Source organism: Camelus ferus, chromosome 13, assembly GCF_009834535.1.
Source record: "Camelus ferus isolate YT-003-E chromosome 13, BCGSAC_Cfer_1.0, whole genome shotgun sequence".
Lineage (NCBI taxonomy): Eukaryota > Metazoa > Chordata > Mammalia > Artiodactyla > Camelidae > Camelus > Camelus ferus.
Genome location: NC_045708.1, coordinates 64,664,170 through 64,678,242, shown reverse-complemented (window position 1 = coordinate 64,678,242; position 14,073 = coordinate 64,664,170). Strand labels below are relative to the sequence as shown.

The 14,073-nt window shown below is 42.4% G+C and overlaps 1 protein-coding gene across 2 annotated transcripts in view; it reads left to right on the top strand.

Annotated features, from left to right (window-relative positions):
• Positions 1–11,093: 11,093 nt before the first annotated feature.
• Positions 11,094–14,073, top strand: part of COL24A1 (collagen type XXIV alpha 1 chain) — a 337,788-nt gene continuing 334,808 nt past the window's right edge. The window contains exon 1 of one of the 2 annotated variants that reach the window (XM_032494717.1): positions 11,094–11,250. The gene's annotated coding sequence lies outside the window, so the exon portion shown is untranslated. Of the gene's footprint in view, positions 11,256–14,073 lie in introns of both variants that reach the window. The other variant, XM_032494716.1, reaches the window with a different exon arrangement.

Genomic DNA, 14,073 nt, shown 5'->3' with positions numbered 1-14,073 from the left:
CTGAAATTTGAAAGTCCTTTTGGAGACAGAGTTATTAAGTCCTACTCCAAATTTTTAGTTCTCCGTTTTTATACTATTACTACAGTTTTCTTGAGCTTACTTTGTGATTTTTGATGCAATTCAGTTGATAATTGGATTACATTTCAGGTAATGCATTCCATAATTATTTTAATGCACACTGTCAGTGCAAGGAACTGTTAAGAAGCTAAAAATCTAGGTCATACAATGTTAGACTCTCGAAGTCTTTTAACTCCACTTGTTCAATTTAAAATTAAGACAAGCATGTCCCTACTCAAAACGATACATCTTTTAAAAGAATTCCTGTGCTTTTCTTCCTTACCTTTACCCTGAAAGTGGAGCAAAAAACTCTCAAACAAACAAAGAAAAAGTTTCTAGAGTATTTGTTTGACTAATGAACAAAGGGAGGGATCCTCTGAGCTCTATGTGGGCACTGTGGAGTTGGCATGTCACAGCACCATTTTGGTGGGGGAGGGGGTCATTGGCTATTTTTCTCTTGAGTAAAGAGCACATGCTTGGGGACACTCCCTAAGTAGAGGCATGATGTAACGTCTCAGGGCGGGGAGTTGTTATAAAGGAGACTTCTTTGCATTTGCAGGACTGTTGATGATCACTGAGCTAATCCAGATCTTCTCTGGAGGGAAGTTTAATTCAAGTATGTCCCCTTCAAATCACGAGATAGTTGGACAGTATAAATGGGTTCTTTCTGCCTGCTAGAGACCCAACAAGACCTTTTACTTCTACTGTTTCTCAACCCCAGGAATTAAATGAAATGTTCCAGTTAAGAGGCTACTTCTCACTCTCTCCTTGCTCCTCCAGATTCTCTGTTTGTTTGTTTTTTTTTTTTAAAGGGGGAGGTTATTAAGCCAGTAGTCAAAAGTGGAATTTAGTTCTTGACTTCATCCCATCTCTGTGTTGAACTAGTTAATTTTTCTTTTTCTACCCAAAGGAGAAATTAATTACCAATCTTTGCTAAAACTGCCAGGCCAATTAATTGACTGATAACCCAGCTGGTTTTCTCCTGACATGTTTTGTTTTGTCTCTTCTCTCATAACCCAACATTTCAACTAAGTATATTTCCAACTGTTAAAAAGTACAGTCCTTATCACAAATGCCACATGATTTCATACACAGACTATGAAAAACATAATCTTTGGTTGTCATATCTTGTGATGTAGCTGAATGTGGGGGGATGTAAACGGCAAGTATGAAACTCTGAGATAGACCCATCTGTGGGTTTGGCCACCAAGTTTTCAAGTTGGCCAAGTGAGGGAATTTTGCAGATGGATTGGCCAGGGTTCACCAGAGAAACATTAGATGGGTAGATAGATAGACAGATGGATAGACATACATAGTATTTTATATATATATATATATATATATATATATATATATATATATATATATCACATTTAAATGTTTATGAATAAAATATTTTTTTTCTTTTAAGAAATTGGCTTGTGCAATTGTTGGGTCTGGCAAGCTTAAAATCATAGAGTAGTCCAGCAGGCTGGAAACTCAGGAAGGAGTTAATGTTGTAGCCTTAAGACAGATTATCTTCTTCTAGGAAAACTCAGTTTTTACTTTCATAGCCCTCAACTGATTGAAGATAATCTACTTAAAGTCAACTAATTGTTGATGTTTACCACATCTGTGAAATACCTTCATAGCAACACCTAGACTAGCATTTAATTGAATAACTGGGCACATTAGCCTAACCAGTCTGGCACAAAGCTGACCACGTGGCGGGCTCGGTGAGGACCAGCGCGGGCTCAGGCCGCACGGCTTCACGCCACTGTGCCCTTGCAGAAGCTGCACCCACCGTCTGGAGTGCACCCTCCCGTGTGGTCCGCTTCCTTTCTGAACGAGTTTCCTACTTACTCAATCAGATTTCACTCCCTTACTAAAATACAGGCCATAGGGATGGAAAGAAGTTGGAAGATTAAGGACTATTCAGGAGGGAGAATCAGTAGGATTTTGTGACTTATGGATTTTGAAACTGAGAGAGGGGAAGAAAATGTGAGACAGCCAGGTGCCTGCCTTGGGCAGGGCAAGGGGACTGGTGGTATTATTTACTGATGCAGAAAATGGAGAAGGAAAACAGATCTGGCAGAGAAGAGGGTCATTTAAGTTTGGGAACACTGAGTTTGAATTGCCTGTGAGTCACAGAGAAAATGTGTAGAGGAAAGACAGCGCTCAGGTCAGAGAACTGAACTAAGCAGACAGATCTGGGTCGTGTCTTACGTAAATGAGAATTGAAACCATGAATCTTCACACAAGAAATTACATGGAGTGAGAAGAAGACCAAGGGCAGAGTCCTAGAAAAACATCAGCATTGAAGACGCAGTCAGAGAGGAGTGCTGGTGAAGGAGACTAAGAAAGAATCATCAAAGAAGTAGAAGGAAAACCGGGAAAAGGTGGTGTCACCAAGTAAAGGCAACCAGTCATTGTTGGTGGAGCAGACCAGTCAAGTCAGATGAGGTCCAGCACGCTGTCCGTTAGACTTAGCAACAAGCTGACTGGTGATCTCGGAGGAAGTATGTTCAGTGAAGTGGTGGGGGTGGAGGTCAGGGAGCAGCCGTAGGATGAAGACTAGACAGGACATCCAGACGTGGAAGCAGCAAATGTAGACGGGATCTTCCATTGACCAATTCCGTCCTCTGTGTGTCAATATAGAGAGAATGGTTCTTGGATTCTAGCAGTCTGGATTCAGTTGGGAGACTGAAGCCACATGGTGATTTGAACAGGGGAAGTGTAACATAAAGAACCATTAAACTATGAAGGAGGGTGACTTTAGGACTTTAGAATACTCTTTATGGCATCCCAGGGCTGAATGAGGTGGACAGACCTGGAGGGGGCGCTCTCCCTAAGGCAGCAGTCCACATCTCATTGGAGAAGCGTGTACTTGAGCCCACTGGATGGCAGAGAAGTTTGCTGATTTGCTGGCCAGAGCTGGCCTGCCATCGTCACAGGATGAGCAGGAAGGAAGCCTCTGGAGCGTCGGCAGGGCTGGCGAGCTGGTGGCCACTGCGTGAGTGCATGGTGCAGTGGGATGCCAGGTGCAGCCCAGATGGAGGCCTGGTGTCCCTATTGGGAGGAACGTGAGGTTGGGAGGAGCACAGCATCCAGAGGACTGTAGGAGACACACCTGGAGAGGGGGCGAGTGCAAACAGTCAGGGAGTCAGTGCTGACAGGAAGCCTGAAGTCTGTCAGAAAGGGCAGCAGGCAGAGGATCACCAGCCACGCGGGGGCTGCAGTGTCCTTGAGGGACAGCACCTTCTCCTTCAGGGTGAACGGCTGGGCCGAGTACCGCCCGATGTCCTCACACCCACGCTGTGGACCCACCACGCTGCAGCCGAAACCTCGGGAGAGCCCTTTCCTCCTGCAACGTCCCTCCCCGCGCTCTACTGAGAAAGCGTCACATCATGCTCAGTTTACAGAGAAGTGCTTAACGCAGTTCCAACCATAATCAGGGAGTATATATTTGAAGGGTGAATTTGGAGCTGAGAGAGCATCAGTTGATAGTGGCATGGACTCCACACAACTCACTACTTTGTTCACCAAAGGCCTTTTTTCCATCTCTGGTGAAGATGGATGAGATAGGATTAGGGAACACTAAGCTAGGGGATCTCAAAGTTGTAGCAGCGCCACTTTGCAGAGCTTTTTGGTTTTTCAGCAGTTTTATCCACTCGGGTATAAGAGAATGCAGGTACGGTATTGATCTGGATTTATGTTTTGCCAGTGGGAGTAAAGACAGAGATAGTGAGCCGTCTGCTGCAGTCTTCGGTGAAAAAGAGGAGGCTTCCAGGGGACAGTAAATAACATTACGAGGAAAGGGTGGAAGTGGGACCGGGGAATAACAGCCTCAAGGAGAAGTGTTCACTGGAGTGGGGAGCGTCATTCACTGGAGTGGGAGCATCGTCCACTGGAGTGGGAGTATCGTTCACTGGAGTGGGAGCGTCATTCACTGGAGTGGGAGCATCGTCCACTGGAGTGGGAGTATCATTCACTGCAGTGGGAGCATCATTCACTGGAGTGGGAGCATCATTCACTGGAGTGGGAGCATCGTCCACTGGAGTGGGAGTATCGTTCACTGCAGTGGGGAGCATCAGCAGTTTGGAAGCAACTGAGGGAAGCCAGAAGGCCAGGTCCTTCTCTAGGCCCATGGGTTTCAGGAGGTTAAAGATGTTAGGAAGTGAGTTAACAATGGAGTAAAGGTCCAGAGACCATAGTAAGGGAAAGGGATGGTCTGCAGGAGATCGTCCCCGAGCTGAGGCATCTCCAGAAGTAATAAGGGTGTGACGGGGAGGGTGCTTGGCCTTTCAGGAGGGAGTTGAGAAAATGACAGCGACTCCCCTGAAATGTCCTCAGTTTGCCCCAAGTCTTTTTGGTATTTGAAGTGTATTTCTGGTCTTAGTGCTGTGATGAGGGCTGCCACGAGGCTTGCAAGAGCGCAGTGAGGGTCCCATTCGGAGCAGGACTTTCTCAGTGTTCCCATAAGTGGTCAGGGTCCCGGTTAGGGATCCAAGATGCTTGCAAATTTCTTATTTAATGATTTATTTTTACCTTAGATAGTCTTTCAGTATAAGAATAATATATAACTACATAGTAGAAAATTTAGAAAGTGAAAAAAAGGAAGAAATAATTCCCACCCTAATTGAAGCAACATAAACAATTTACAATGTTTCCTTCTAGGGCTTTTTTCCTTTGTGCATTTAAAAATATTTTTATACTCTTAATGGTATACAATTTTACATCTTTTTACCTTCACAAATCACAAGCATTCTTCATATGACTACATGGTCTGCATAATTATAAGTTTAAAGGTTTGTGCAATAATAGTTCATTTGTTGGCTGCATTCTCATTTATTTATGTCGCTATGGTTGGGCTCATTTTCTCAGAATTGTTGACAAGTTGCTCAGTGAACTATGATTTGTGATCCTGACTGGGTATGACTATTCATTCATTTTTGTGCCAGAGTCAGTATTTTTTAAATTCTGGTTTCAAAATCATAGTTATTCATGAAGGGTTTCCCAGGCTACGTTTTGAATTCAGTGGATCTGATGACATCATAGTGGAATGCCTTTTGTTCGACAGGGAGGTACATAACTCTATCTGATGTTTCTTTGACTCAGCATCAAAGGCTTTTGTGCATTTTTGGTCTTTTATAAATCAGAAGTGAAAGAAGATAAAGGAGCTCAATGTCTTTAGAAACAGCACGTTTCTATAGTGGCTGCAGATCTGGGAGCTTATTCATCATGAGCATTTCTCACACCGCCCCAAGGCCGCCTTCCCCCACTTCAACTGCAGCTGCCTCCCTCTGTGTTTCAGTCCTCACCTGCACAACTGGATAAAATATTAGACTAAAATAAACTCAGAAGTGTGTTTTGGGATGGATTTTAGTTACCAGCAAGCTAGGCCCTGAGAAACCTTGCTGGTCTCACAGTAGAACAGAAGAGCAAGGGAGGGAACAGGGCTGTGAGGAAGCCTGAAGAAACCCAAGCTCAATCAGTGAGCCACTGGCCTAGGGGCCCTTTGCTCCCCGGGTCTAGGGACAGGATTAGTCTCAGAATCTGCAATGGGATTATGCCCTCAGGTTGGGGTTAAGTGATTTTTACCCATGAAGTTTAGAGGAATGCAGGGAAACAGAACCAAGTTAAGTGGTCCTTCCTTTATCTCTGTAAAACCAGGACTTTGTCGGGAGTATGCTGGAGCTGCCTGGTACCGCGCTCCCAAGAGCTGATTTAAGGGATTTTGCAGCTGGTTGACTCATGTTGGTAGTTTGAAATCAGATATCATGGGATTACTTACACCACAGAAATCACCATCACAGAATTAAACCACAGAAATGCTATAGAAATCAGGGCTTTTTTTTTTTCCACCCCTGCCCCACTGCCCCTACACCAGAGATCTGGTGTTCAGCATTTACTAGTGCATCTCTGATGGTACCTCCCTCTTTATCCATAGGCCCACTTCACATTTTCTCTTTTTGTAGAAGAGTCAACTGCTCTGAGCCTCAGTTTTCTTGTCTATAAAATGTGAAACCCAGAATTGAGACCTGAAAGAGATTTTGGAAATTATCTAGTCCAACCTTTCTATTCCACTTATGCAGTTCACTCTGACTAGACGCTATGTTTTTCTCTCAAAGACAGAAGTCATCAAGGCATCCATCACTTGGTGGGATAATCAGCATGGCCCACTCTGTCCGCAGCAGGATTCTTGGCAGTTGAAGTCTGAAGTGTTGCACAGCTAGTCATAGTGTTGGGCCAAGCAGCAACGGGAAATCCGAGACTTGGAGCAAAGTCCTGGACTGGGAGCCCAGGTAGCCAGTGGGATCAGGGGACGGCCAGTGAGTCATTCCGGGAAGTAGCAGGTGAGTTCTTGTGGTTTGATGGGTTAAGGTGATGGATTGAGGTGGGAAAAGATAAGGTTCAAACCCAGGCTAAAATCAGTGGTTTTAGTCAAACAGGTGGGACAATCATCTGACAAATTCCAGGTAGTAGATATCAGAAAAAAAAATCTGTTTTTCAGAAGTTGGTGCTTAGGTTCAGGGAAAAGGAGCCTAGTCATTGATAGCGCTGGAGACTTCAGGGCCTTTTTCAAATTGCTTAGCACAAATGTTCATACATAATATCAAAGCTTTGGCAGTTTTAATCTTCCAGAATGGAAAGTCCACTGTGCTTGTTGCCTTAATGGTATAAAGCCTTTGTAACCAGGGAAATGGTCTTGATTCCTAGTTTTAAAAGATTCTTGAAAAACATAATAGGAAAAAAAAGTGGGAGACCTAATTTTCCCCTTAGATTCTTCTGTTCTTTTTATGGTGTTAACCTTTACTTCCATACTTTTTCTTCACTCCAATAAGTGTTGCAATTAATTTTAATTGCAGAAATCTATCTCAGAATTGCCTAAAGTTCAGACTAGATACCTAAATTCGCTAGCCTTTCTTTACATGCTAGCAATCAGAGAAGCAATTAAATTATGTTTAGATTGGGCAATTAAAACAATAAATCTCTTCTTACTTACATACAAGTATGCAGGTGAAGGGATAGGACACGATGATCAGATAAGGGCTGGTGTCAAGATGGAAATCTGGTTTCTGAGGAATAGGTCCTGATGGAGACAGTTCACATGAACGTGACTGGAATTAGAGCCATTTAGGAGCCAGTATCAGAGCCCAGTTAGTGGGAACTGGAGTTCTTAAGTCAGAGGAAGATTCTCGGATCACCTTGATCAGAGGCAGCATTACCCTAAGAACACAGGGCGAATGAATCTTCAGGTGGTGTGGATTTGGGGAAACACCACAAACTATGTTATTACAGAGGAATTGGCTTAGAACAGTCTAGTAACTAAGTAATGGAAGGAAAGTGCCGTGTTCACAAGTATCACTAATAATGGTGAATGAACATTATTCTTCCATGAAACGGGGTCATTAGCCACAGTTTAGTCATTTCAAGTTCTCTAGTATCGATGTCAGAATTCTCCACTTTACAAGTCGGACACGAGGAGGCACCCTGGGGTTTATTTGATGTATAGCTTGCATGTGATTTCTTCAGTATTGGAAGATTGTATCATCTCCATTGTTTCCCCATGAGTCTTAGTTTATCCTGATTTTTGTCATTGCCACTTTCATTCAGTCCTCTCTGTTGCCAAATTTATAGATCATACATATATTTAGAATTCCATTTATTTCTGTTATAGGATGAAATTGTCTACATCATGCCAAATTAAGCAGTATTTGGCAAAATTAATACCTAAGATATTTTATTGTTTTTTTTTCTTGAGTTTAGCTTGTATTAGAGGGACTTTGACTCACTGTAATTTAAATGGTATTTGGTGAAAATTTATTGGGCATTTTACAAGCTAAACCATACATCAACTGCAATAGTTTTTTTTTTTTTTTGTAGAAAACCAGAAAGACTTCTCACAATGTTTTACCTTTCTGCATTGAGATGCATTTTGCATATTGCTGAGATGCAAAATGCATTGTGAGAATATTGATATCACAGATTTATACAGTCAGCTTTTCCCTTCAGGATATCTACTCACATATATGCATGATGGACTATGTTTTTCAGCCTGTTCAATGATGAAAACATAAAATTTTGATTAATGAGGGTCCCAGAGTGGATGGGAGAAAAGGGAGTAGACTTGCGCCACTGGACACAAATTCTGTCCTCCCATCCTCTAAACAATACTAAATCTGTATGACCAACGTGCTATTTGTAAAAGATGCTACCTGTGATGTTCACTCAAAGAAACAGGATTTGGGAGAACCAGCCAAGTTGAGATGAGCACAGCCCACAGCCTGAAATTAGGCATGGGGTGTTATTAGTCATGGGTGCGAAAGGCAACACAGAAACATACTAGTGGAGAAGAAGGTGCATGGCTAGTGTAAAATATGCTAGCTACAGAGCTGAAACCATTTTGTCTTCAGAAAACATATCTTATCAGGCTCTGTGGTTGTTGAAAAATTGGAGAATTGATTGACTGCACTTCACAACGGATGGACTGTGTGGAATGTACCAAATGAGCACTGATGTAAAACAGCTGTTCGTGGGTTCCAATGCCAGCATGGAGGAGGCCAAGTACAATTAAGATGCTCTGCCATAAAACAAAGACATCATTGTAATCATCAAGATGATTTTTACACATTGTCCTAAGATCATTGTGTAATTGTCTGACCCTCTTGATAAATTCTTCTCTGCCACTGAGCCAGTTCTTTTGAGAAGTTAAGCATGATTTAATCTTGAAAGGCTGAATGACTTACAAATTAATAGCCATGCAAGGCAGGCATCAGCGGTGGGAGAGAAGGTGCTGCTCTGCAGTCCTGCTCAGTAGCGTCTCGGTGCCGCCTCCTTCATCTGTCGGTGTCGTAACTCCCACACGCCCTGCCCCTTGACAGCACAGTTCTGTTCCTGAGGATGTTACCTAAATTCTGACCTGTTTGCTGTTCATGTTTCATAAATGTTTCTAAGACAGCTATGCAGTAAGTAAGCTAACTTAACTTATAATTAGGCTCATTCATTATTGTCCACAAATGATTGAACAATAAACCCTTTTCAGGAAGAAAGATTCTGGAATAAATTAGGAATAACTAGGTTTATAAAAAATCTTGGTCAAACCAACCTTGGTTACACCAACCTAGTCAAATTTTCCTTGCCTTTTGAAGTCTGAATTCTTCATTAATTACAATGAGAGTGGGAATTTAAACTCCAGACCAGATGAATGTATATAAGTACCACGTTCTCTAGCAAGCAAAGAATATTTGAAACTTTTATCCCTAATTCAGCTCTCCAGCACTTTTCAGAGATTCTGGTTGTTTATTTGAAAGTTATAGGAAACTTTCAAAGATATTATCTATAAAACCACTTGAAAAATCTGCTATAAAGTTAATATTTAATTCAAAGCATTTCTGTCCTCAGATTTTAAAACCTTTCTGTTTAGGAGAAAAATGGGTCACTTTACATTTTAATCATTTTCATTTTTTTTAATCAACAAGTGTTTATGAAGTTTCCAGCATGTGCTAGTGAGGTGTTACTGAGACCAAATTGGCATGTGAAAAATGACACATCTTTGCACCAGTTTGAGACCTTTGCAGGTCACCTCTTAATCATCTACCACAATAAATAGGAATACTGAAACTCAAGGTAGTTCCTGATTACCTCTAGGTGTGTCAAGAGAAGGGCTTACAGTGTTTCAGATGGCCAGATGAAGCCAATTTCTGTAACCAGGAACCAAGAAATGGAAGGTCACTGCTTGGGGAATGGAAAAAAAGTTGTATCTGGTTGAGAGCAGAGAAATCAAGGGACGTGATGGTTGAGCTGTAGAGCCTTATCTGTAAAGCTAAAGAGTCAGAGTTTGGTTCTGACTCAAGAGAAGCGTGCCCATCATGGTTTTCTTCTTCAACTTTGGATCCACTGTAAAGGTGGACAGGTCGATGGGGATTTCTCCGGTAATTCCTAGGCCATCATCAGGAAATAATGGAGTTGGGGAAATACTGGTAAGATAGTTTGAGTTACTTTTAGAGTGAAGTACTGTACGGATGTGGGAATAAGCTCTCCACTCCCCCGCACACACTTTTTTAACCAAAATAAATTCTTTAATACTACATGTTACATTCTTTTATTTATACAATACCATGAGTAGAGGACATTTCTTTAAAAAAAAAAAAAAACAATCTTGCATGTACCCTTCCTAATTTAACAGTAGGCACCTATAACTGCCTCAGGCCATTTTCATTGCTTTCAACCCCAACGCTTTCAACTTGAACTTTGCTACTATCTTTAATCCAAGTGTTAATTGCCTTCTTAACACCAGACAGCTTCTCTTCACAGCCATTCATTGCTCCCATGCAGCAAGTAATTTACCCTGGCCTGACTGATTCCTCTGGCCCTCTTACACTCTATCTGAACCGCCACTTTAAAGGATCATCTGTGCCTAACCCCAGCTGCTTTTAATTCTTCAGTGATGGCTGTCGCCACACCCCCTCCCCCCCCCCCCCGCCCGCCCCGAGTGAGGGCTACAATTCAGCTTAAAGGACCCAGATCCTTATTATTTAGGAAGCCATTTTTAAAAGATGAAGACGCATTACTTTACAGGGTCTCATTACATAGTTCAAAAAATGGTGATCATGGCGGAGGTGGAAGCCAAAGCCGTCACATGTGCACGGCACTTACTTACACGCGTCAGGAGTTCTGCAGAGCGCTCGTCATATGCTCGCATCTTTCACATTCCTCAAGTGTCCCATTTTAGAAAAGAGGAAATAGAGCTGCAGGCTCACAACTTCTAGGAGGAAAAACTAGGAACTGACTCTAGATCTCCTCGATGCTAAGACGGTTGTGCTGTCAGGAGGTAAAAGAAAAGTGGCATGGAACACTGGGTGAGAGCAGACAACAGTCTGGACAAGATGAGAAGGGGAGTGGGGCGGACACTGCCTTCTCGCCGCCAAGTGAGCCTCTGTATTTCATCGTGTGCTCGGTGCTTCAAGTTCAAGTATTATTAGAAGGCAGTGTTCTATGAACAAAACAGCCCTGTGACAGAACCCAAAGAGAGCTTTTCTGGAGACTTAGACTCAGAGCAGACAACTTAGGGTAGAAATTTAAGCTTGACCGCAGAGATTCCTTAGAATGATACGCTGGATTTTTCGATTTTTAAAGGACCTTTGATCTCCTTTCCACTTAAGAAAAGACTTTAAGGCGCCACAAAGGACTGCTGGAAAAGCAAGGTTTTGGGTAAGGTCCGTCCTATTTATTGTGTCATTAATTCTAATGAATCACCCCTGTAAAAATGCAATTCCATTTCTGTGCTTTTGATAATTATTAGAGATAGCAAGATTTGTGATCAGATATTTTAAACTAAAGTAAGTGGCTGCATTGCTGTCATAAACACACAGTGAATACACTGAATGATCTCCTGTACTAATTAAGAAGCTTGGAAAACCTGGGAAGGAAAATACAGTTCAGAGGACAGACTACCCTGAAAGTTCTTTTAATTGTAAGAGTAATAATGATGATACTAGCAGTTAACACTTACTAAGGGCTTTCTGCATGCCAGGGACTTTTCAAAGGCTTCAAGTGTATAACTCTCTTTAATCCTCATAATATTATATACAATATACATGGTAAGTACTATTATTATACCCATGTAACATATAAGAAGTAAAATAATGTATCCAAAGCTGGGGTCCTAATCCAAGAGGCCTCCTAACAACTCTGGTTTGCAAGAACATCATTACATTTCTGTGGATTCAGTGAATTAAGTCTTTAGACTCATAAGGTCATGTTTTATGATATTTGGGAAGATATCTAGGCCTCCTGACAGAAAAGAAATTTTAAACAAATTTTCAGGGCCCTAAACCTCCTGGGGAAGAATACCACGTGATAGTCTAGAGCAGGGGTGTGTGTGTTCCCACAAACCTTTATTTGCAGAGCCAAAGTGGGCCGAATGGGGCCCAAGTGCCACAGCCTGCCAGCTCCTGACCCAGAGCGCTGCTTTTCAGGACACGATCAGGAGCGTCACCTGGGCACTTGTTAGGCATGTACCTGTGGGGCCTCCTGAATTGGGTATTCTGAGGCCCCCACTTCTGTGCCGTCACAGGCCCTGCAGGTGGCTCTGATTCATGCTGCAGTGTGAGAACCACTGATCCAGTGAAAGGGACTAATGTTTATTGAGTATGTGCTTTGTGCCAGGTGCTTGCAATATTTCGTTCTCCTTGAGTCCTTACAAGAATCTTCTCCATTAGGTACTATTCCCTGTTTTACATTTGGTGCAGCAAAGGCTCCAGGAGGTTAGATGGCTTGACAAAGATTGAACAGCCCTTAAGTAGTAGCACTGAGATTCAAACAAATGGCTGCCTGCTCCAAAACATACCTGAGCTAACGTGCCTCCAAAATAATCTTGATGAGCAGTCTGTTACTACCCATTGAATCTACTGTTGATGGAATTAGGGACCAAACAGATTAGAAAGATTTACCCCAGCCTATTTCTCATGGCTCCTAATTCAATAATTCTTCCCTTGCACCACACTGAAATTGCAAGGCGAGCAGGAATCTCCTTCAAGTGCTGGGACAGAATGTGATTACACCTGAACAGACAATTCTGGGCGCTGCCTGGAGTGATAGAAAGCCTCTGCTTCCAAAGGAAATCCGACAGGTTTCGTGCTGCTAAGGCAGATGCTGGAATTTCCTAGCCATTGCACCGTAACTTGGATCCATGGACATGGTGCTGGCCAGCTCCTGCACGTGAAGGTAGAGAAGTGATCTCAAATGTGCGTTAAAGATTCAGCAGAGAAGGAGGAAAGATATTTATTGAACTATGAATGCAAAAATTATTCTCTCCACTTTGTACATATTAGCTCAAATAACCCTTTCAAGAACCAACAGAGGTAAGGAATTGCCCCATTATAGAAGTGATAAAACCAAAAGGTAAAGTAAATGTAACTGACCTGACCAATGTCCTTTAGCTACCTGGACCCTATGTAACTTCAGAGCTTTCTCCTCTGCACTGCCTGCTGCCCAAATTCTGGATGTTCCTTCTACTAAACGACTTCAGTTGTGTGTTCATAATTTAGGGAAGTGGTCAGGTGTCACCTATCTTAACTAGAACTGTGATGTGTTAGAAAGCATTGTCTGCTTTTGATTGAAAGGCTTTGGGCTTAAATTTTGATTTTTATCTCCAAAGGAGATTTTTTTTTTTTAATGAAAGTAAAGCCAACTCTGGAAATATGAACAAAAAGTTGAATAAGAATAAACTTGAAAGATGCTTATTAACACTTCTCAGAATTTGGCGCTTTGGCACTTAATGCAAGATCACTTCGTTAAAATATCTTTCCCTTCCCCCAGTTTCAGTGTTTTCTCATACACAACACTTAAAAGTCCCAGCCAGAGAGACCCATAAGGCAATATTTTCCCCCACGTAATGGTTTCCTGCACAGAGTTCAAAAACCTCGTCTCCTGGAAAACATTATAAAGAACTTCCCCAGTATTAGAATGTAACTCACACTCCTTAAAGATCAGTAACATTACTTAAACATATCCCCATGTTTAAAACACCTCTTCCTGTAGTTGTCCTTCCATAGTTTGTAAGTATCATTCCCCTCCAAAAACTTTAAAAAGGAAAATGCAGTGTGAAGTTCCTGCCTACAAACTATATAGTTTAAACAAAATCCAACTAAAGATATTTTTAAAGCTTTGTTTTGTGATGAAATGAAGAAAAAATGGGCCCCCTTTTCTGTGAGTTATTGTGTTAGTTTCCCCAAAGCTGCCGTCACAAGGTGCCGAAAGCTCTGCACTGAAAATGACAGAAATGCATCCTCTTGCAGTTCTGGAGGCTTAAAATCCAAAATCGAGGTGCTAGCAGGCCAGGCTCTCCATGAAGGACGAGGGGCCAAGCCTTCCTTGCCTCTTCCTAGCTTCTGGGGCGTTCGGCACTCTTTGCTTTCAGCTGCAGCGCTCCAGTGTCTGCGTCCCTCATCCCGAGGCCTCCTTTGCTGTGTGTCTGCGCCTCTGTGTCCGACTGTCCCTCTCCCTTCTCCCGTACAGACCCAGTTGTTCTAT